The 7,581-nt window shown below is 41.2% G+C and overlaps 1 non-coding gene across 1 annotated transcript; it reads left to right on the top strand.

The window, feature by feature from the left end:
• The first annotated feature begins 6,952 nt into the window (after positions 1-6,952).
• On the top strand, positions 6,953-7,060 carry LOC148568564 (small nucleolar RNA R71). The gene has a single exon (XR_015881854.1). It is a non-coding gene; the product is annotated as a small nucleolar RNA R71 (small nucleolar RNA).
• The last annotated feature ends 521 nt before the right edge of the window (positions 7,061-7,581 follow it).

Below are 7,581 nucleotides of genomic sequence, written 5' to 3'. Positions count from 1 at the left end.
AACATGATACCCAACAATGCTACTATTCTCTTTAGGTTTCAAACGAGGCAATTTCCATTAGTTATTTCATTTTCTAGGACTATTAACAAGTCTCAGGGTCAAACTTTAACAACTGTGGGATTGTACTTATCGAAACCTGTTTTTACCCGTAGGTCAATTATATGTTGCTCTATCAAGGGTAAAATCAAAATCCGGTTTAAGGGTATTAATTGAGAATAATTCATTCAAGACGAAAGGTAATACCATCAATGTTGTTTATAGAAAAGTATTTAAGAACCTCAGTGACCATGTATAATTCCAAAATTTTGTTGTCAATATATAATAATAACAACTTTTTCGTCGTCTATCAAGTTATTATTTTATACATGATTATAAAGTTAGCCTTCGTAAACCTTTTTGTTAACATGTTGGTGCACAAAATTGTGATGTCCAGGCTCAAACTATTCCTGGCACGTGAGCAATTTGGTACGCGTAATCGTGATTACACATTCATAATTTGTCACAACTTCAATACAACTGACCAGCAAGTGCACTGGGTCGTCCAAGTAATACCTTACGTGAGTAAGGGTCGAATCCCACGGAGATTGTTGGTATGAAGCAAGCTATGGTCACCTTGCAAATCTCAGTTAGACAGATATAAATTGATAATGGTGTTTTCGAATAATAAATAATAGAATAGGGATAGAGGTACTTATGTAAATCATTGGTAGGAATTTCAGATAAGCGAATGGAGATGCTTTTCGTTCCTCTGAACCTCTGCTTTCCTGCTATCTTCATCCAATCAGTCTTACTCCTTTCCATGGCTGGCTTTATGCAAGGGCATCACCGTTGTTAGTGGCTACATCCCTTCCTCTCAGTGAATAATATGCTCACGCACCCTGTCACGGCACGGCTATTCATTTGTCGGTTCTCGATCATGCTGGAATAGGATTCACCCTCCTTTTGCGTCTGTCACTAACGCCCAGCACTCGCGAGTTTGAAGCTCGTCACAGTCATTCAATCATTGAACCCTACTCGGAATACCACAGACAAGGTTTAGACTTTCCGGATTCTCTTGAATGCCGCCATCATTCTAGCTTACGCCACGAAGATTCTGGTTAGGAGATCTAAGAGATATTCATTCTAGCTTATTTCATGTAGAAGAGAAGTGTTTGTCAGGCACGCGTTCATAAAGGAGAAGGATGATGAGCGTCACACATAATCATCACCTTCATCACGTTCTTGGGTGCGAATGGATATCTTAGAAGTGAAATAAGATGAATTGAATAGAAAACAGTATTACTTTGCATTAATCTTTGAGGAACAGCAGAGCTCCAAAACCTTAATCTATGGAGTGTAGAAACTCTACCGTATGAAAATACATAAGTGAAGGTTCAGGCATGGCTGAGATGGCCAGCCCTCAAACGTGATCTAAGATAGCATACAACTGATCAAAGATCAAAAGCTGATCAAAGATGCCTAATACAATAGTAAAAGGTCCTATTTATAATAAACTAGCTACTAGGGTTTACATGAGTAAGTAATTGATGCATAAATCCACTTCCGGGGCCCACTTGGTGTGTGTTTGGGCTGGGCTTGAGTGTTGCACGTGTAGAGGTCCTTCTTGGAGTTGAACGCCAGCTTTTGTGCCAAATTGGGCGTTCAACTCTGGTTTTGGCTCCTTTTCTGGAGCTGGACGCCAGATTTGGGTAGAAAGCTGGTGTTGAACGCCAGTTTACGTCGTCTATTCTTGGCCAAAGTATGGACTATTATATATTGCTGGAAAGCCCTGGATGTCTACTTTCCAAAGCAATTTGAAGCGCGCCATTTCGAGTTCTGTAGATCCAGAAAATCCACTTTGAGTGCAGGGAGGTCAAAATCCAACAGCATCAGCAGTCCTTCTTCAACCTCTGAATCTGATTTCTGCTCAAGTCCCTCAATTTCAGCCAGAAAATACCTGAAATCACAGAAAAACACACAAACTCATAGTAAAGTCCAGAAATGTGAATTTAACATAAAAACTAATGAAAACATCCCTAAAAGTAACTAGATCCTACTAAAAACATACTAAAAACAATGCCAAAAAGCGTATAAATTATCCGCTCATCACAACACCAAACTTAAATTGTTGCTTGTCCCCAAGCAACTGAAAATCAAATAGGATAAAAAGAAGAGAATATACTATAAATTCCAAACTATCAATGAAACATAGCTTCAATCATATGAGCGGGACTTATAGCTTTTTGCCTCTTGAATAGTTTTGGCATCTCACTTTATCCATTGAGGTTCAGAATGATTGGCATCTATAGGAACTTCAGATTTTGAATAGTGTCATTGACTCTCCTAGTTCAGTATGATGATTCTTGAACACAGCTTCTTTATGAGTCTTGGCCGTGGCCCTAAGCACTTTGTTTTCCAGTATTACCACCGGATACATAAATGCCACAGACACATAATTGGGTGAACCTTTTCAGATTGTGACTCAGCTTTGCTAAAGTCCCCAATTAGAGGTGTCCAGGGTTCTTAAGCACACTCTTCTTTTGCTTTGGACCTTGACTTTAACCGCTCAGTCTCAAGTTTTCACTTGACACCTACACGCCACAAGCACATGGTTAGGGACAGCTTGGTTTAGCCGCGTAGACCAGGATTTTATTCCTTTAGGCCCTCCTATCCACTGATGCTCAAAGCCTTGGGGTCCTTTTTATTTGCCCTTGCCTTTTGGTTTTAAGGGTTATTGGCTTTTTCTGCTTGTTTTTTCTTTTTCTTTCTATTTTTTTTTTCTATTTTTTTTTCGCCCCTTTTTTTCTTTTTTTTTTTTTCTGCAAGCTTTGTTCTTTGCTGCTTTTTCTTGCTTCAAGAATCATTTTTATGATTTTTCAGATTATCAAATAACATGTCTCCTAGTCATCATTCTTTCAAGAGCCAACATATTTAACATTCTTAAACAACAACTTCAAAAGACATATGCACTGTTCAAGTATACATTCAGAAAACAAGAAGCATTGTCACCACATCAATATAATTAAACTAAGTTCAAGGATAAATTCGAAACTCATGTACTTCTTGTTCTTTTGAATTAAAACATTTTTCATTTAAGAGAGGTGATGGATTCATAGGACATTTATAACTTTAAGACACAGTTACTAACTACTAATGATCATGTAATGAAGATACAAACACAGATAAGCACATAACATAGAAACGAAAAACAGAAGAAATAAGAACAAGGAATGAATCCACCTTAGTGATGGTGGCGTTTTCTTCTTGAGGAACCAATGATGTCCTTGAGCTCTTCTATGTCTCTTCCTTGTCTTTGTTGCTCCTCCCTCATTGCTTTTTGATCTTCTCTTATTTCATGAAGCATGATGGAGTGCTCTTGATGTTCCACCCTTAGTTGTCCCATATTGGAACTCAATTCTCCTAGAGAGGTGTTGATTTGCTCCCAATAATTTTGTGGAGGAAAGTGCATTTGAGGCATCTCCGGAACCTCATGGTAATGAGTTTCTTGCGCCTCTTGAGCTCCATGAATGGACTCTCTTGCTTGCTCCATCTTCTTCTTAGTGATGGGCTTCTCTTCCTTAATAGGAATGTCTCCTTCTATGAAAGCTCCAGCTGAGTAACATAGATGGCAAATGAGGTGAGGGAAGGCTAACCTTGCCCTAGTAGAGGACTTGTCAGTCACCTTGTAGAGTTCTTGAGATATAATCTCATGAACTTCCACCTCTTCTCCAATCATGATGCTATGGATCATGATGGCCCGGTCTATAGTAACTTCAGACCGGTTGCTAGTGGGAATGATTGAGCATTGAATGAACTCCAACCATCCTCTAGCTATAGGCTTGAGGTCCAATCTTCTTAGTTGAACCGGCTTACCTTTGGAGTCAACCTTCCATTGAGCTCCTTCTACACATATGTCCATAAGGACTTGGTCCAACCTTTGATCAAAGTTGACTCTCCTTGTGTAGGGGCGTGCGTTCTCTTCCATGTTTGGCAAGTTGAACGCCAACCTCACATTTTCCGGACTAAAATCTAAGTATTTTCCCCGAACCATTGTAACATAGTTCTTTGGATCCGGGTTCTTACTTTGATCATGGTTCTTGGTGATCCATGCATTGGCATAGAACTCTTGAACCATTAGGATGCCGACTTGTTGGATGGGATTTGTTAGAACTTCCCAACCTCTTCTTTGAATTTCATGTCGGATCTCCGGATACTCATTTCTTTTGAGTTTGAAAGGGACCTCAGGGATCACCTTCTTCTTGGCCACAACATCATAGAAGTGGTCTTGATGGGCTTTGGAGATGAATCTTTCCATCTCCCATGACTCGGATGTGGAAGCTTTTGTCTTCCCTTTCCCTCTTCTAGAGGATTCTCCGGTCTTGGGTGCCATCAATGGTAATGGAAAAACAAAAAAGCTATGCTTTTACCACACCAAACGTAGAATATTGCTCGCCCTCGAGCAATAAACAAAAGAATAGAAGAAGAAGAAGAAGAAATATGGAGAGGGAGAGGGAGATGTGGTTTCGGCCAAGGAGAGTGTAGAGGGGTGTGTTGTGTGAATTTGATGAAGAATGGAGGTCTTTATATAGGGAAGGGGGGGTTAAGGTTCGGCATATGGGTGGGTTTGGGTGGGAAATTGGTTTTGAATTTTTGAAGGTAGGTGGAGTTTATGAGGTAGGTTTATGGGGAAGAGTGGATGGATGTGAGTGGTGAAGAGGTGATGGGGAAGAGAGTTTGAGGTGATTGGTGAAGGTTTTTTGGGGAAGAGTGTTTATGGGGCTGTGTGAAAGAGAGTGGTGAGAAGAAGTGAGTGGAGGTAGGTGGGGATCCTGTGGGGTCCACAGATCCTGAGTGGATCATGTGGGGTCCACAGATCCTGAGGTGTTCAAGGATTTACATCCCTGCACCCATTAGGCATGTAAAAATGCCTTTGTACCCAACTCTGGGCGTTCAGCGCCAGGTTGGTGGCCATTTTGGGCGTTCAACGCCCATTTGTGTGCCATTTCTGGCGTTGAACGCCAGAACCATGCCTGTTCTGGCGTTCAGCGCCCAGAAGCTGCCCATTTTGGGCGTTCAGCGCCAGAACTATGCTCTGTTCTGGCGCTGAACGCCAGACAGATGCTCCTCCAGGGTGTGATTTTTCTTCTGCTATTTTTGATTCCGTTTTCAATTTTTATATTTATTTTGTGACTCCACATGATCATGAACCTAAGAAAACATGAAAAACAACAATAAAAATAAGAATTAGATAGACATTGGGTTGCCTCCCAACAAGCGCTTCTTTAATGTCAATAGCTTGACAGTGGGCTCTCATGGAGCCTCACAGATATGCAGAGCTTTATTGAGACTCTCCAACACCAAACTTAGAGTTTGGTTGTGGCCTCCCAACACCAAACTTAGAGTTTGACTGTGGGGGCTCTGGTTGACTCTGCTTGGAGAGAAGCTTTTTCTGCTTCCTCTCCATGGTTGCAGAGGGAGATCCTTGAGTTTTAAACACAAGGGAGTTCTCATTCCATTGAAGGAATATTTCACCTCTGTCAACATCAATCACAGCTCTTGCTGTGGCCAGGAAAGGTCTTCCTAGGATGATGGATTCATCCTCTTCCTTTCCAGTATCCAGGACTATGAAATCAGCAGGGATGTAAAGGCCTTCAACCTTTACTAACACGTCCTCTACTTGTCCATAAGCCTGTTTTCTTGAGCTGTCTGCCATCTCTAGTGAGATTTTAGCAGCTTACACCCCATAGATTCCCAGTTTCTCTATTACAGAGAGGGGCATGAGGTTTATTCCTGAACCAAGGTCACACAGAGCTTTAAAGATCATAGTGCCTATGGTACAGGGTATTATGAACTTTCCAGGATCCTGTCTCTTCTGAGGTAATGTCAGTTGATCCAGATCACTCAGTTCATTGATGAACAAGGGAGGTTCAACTTCCCAAGTATCAATGCCAAATAATTTGGCATTCAGCTTCATGATTGCACCAAGAAACTTGGCAGTTTGCTCTTCAGAAACATCCTCATTCTCTTCAGAAGAGGAATACTCATCAGAGCTCATGAAGGGCATAAGGAGGTTCAATGGAATCTCTATGGTCTCTAGATGAGCCTCAGAGTCCTTTGGTTCCTCAGAGGGAAGCTCCTTATTGATCACTGAACGTCCCAGGAGGTCTTCCTCCTTGGGATTCACGTCCTCTCCTCTCCTTACAGGTTCGGCCATGGCGCTTATGGCAATGGCCTTGCACTCTCCTTTTGGATTCTCTTCTGTATTGCTTGGGAGAGTACTAGGAGGGATTTCAGTGATCCTTTTACTCAGCTGGCCCACTTGTGCTTCCAGATTTCTAATGGAAGACCTTGTTTCATTTATGAAACTTACAGTGGCCTTAGATAGATCAGAGACTAGATTTGCTAAACTAGAAGTATTTTGTTCAGAGTTCTCTGTCTGTTGCTGAGTGGATGATGGAAAAGGTTTATTATTGTTAAACCTGTTTCTTCCACCATTATTAAAGCCTTGTTGGGGCTTTTGATCCTTCCATGAGAAATTTGGATGATTTCTCCATGTTGAGTTATAGGTGTTTCCATAAGGTTCACCTAAGTAATTTACCTCTGCTATTGCAGGGTTCTCAAGATCATAAGCTTCTTCTTCAGAAGATGCCTCTTGAGTACTGTTGGATGCAGCTTGCATTCCATGCAGACTCTGAGAGATCATATTGACTTGCTGAGTCAATATTTTATTCTGAGCCAATATGGCATTCAGAGTATCAACCTCAAGAACTCCCTTCTTCATAGGCGTCCCATTGTTCACAGGATTCCTTTCAGAAGTGTACATGAACTGGTTATTAGCAACCACGTCAATGAGTTCTTGAGCTTCTGCAGGCGTTTTCTTTAGGTGAATGGATCCACCTACAGAAGTGTCCAGTGACATCTTTGATAGCTCAGATAAACCATCATAGAATATATCCAGGATGGTCCATTCTGAAAGCATGTCAGAAGGACACTTTTTGGTCAACTGTTTGTATCTTTCCCAAGCTTCATAGAGGGATTCACCTTCTTTCTGTCTGAAGGTTTGAACATCAGCTCTAAGCTTGCTCAGCTTTTGAGGAGGAAAGTACTTGGCTAAGAAAGTCGTGACCAGCTTATCCCAAGAGTTCAGGCTGTCTTTGGGTTGAGAATCCAACCATAATCTAGCTCTGTCTCTTACAGCAAAAGGGAAAAGCATGAGCCTGTAGACTTCAGGATCTACTCCATTAGTCTTAACAGTATCACATATCTGCAAGAATTCAGTTAAGAACTAAAAAGGATCTTCAGATGGAAGTCCATGAAACTTGCAGTTCTGCTGCATCAGGGAAACTAATTGAGGTTTCAGCTCAAAGTTGTTTGCTCCAATGGCAGGAATGGAGATGCTTCTTCCATGTAAATTGGAATTAGGTGCAGTAAAGTCACCAAGCATCTTCCTTACATTATTATTATTTTCGGCTGCCATCTCCTCTTCCTGTTCAAAATTTTCTGAAAGGTTATCTCTGGATTGTTGTATTTTAGCTTCTCTTAATTTTTTCTTCAGAGTCCTTTCAGGTTCTGGATCTGCTTCCACAAGAATGTTCTTATCCT

Source organism: Arachis ipaensis, chromosome B4, assembly GCF_059453495.1.
Source record: "Arachis ipaensis isolate K30076 ecotype BB chromosome B4, ASM5945349v1, whole genome shotgun sequence".
In the NCBI taxonomy this organism is placed as follows: domain Eukaryota; kingdom Viridiplantae; phylum Streptophyta; class Magnoliopsida; order Fabales; family Fabaceae; genus Arachis; species Arachis ipaensis.
Note: the sequence above shows the minus strand (reverse complement) of the source record. Positions and strands in the feature narration are given on the sequence as shown.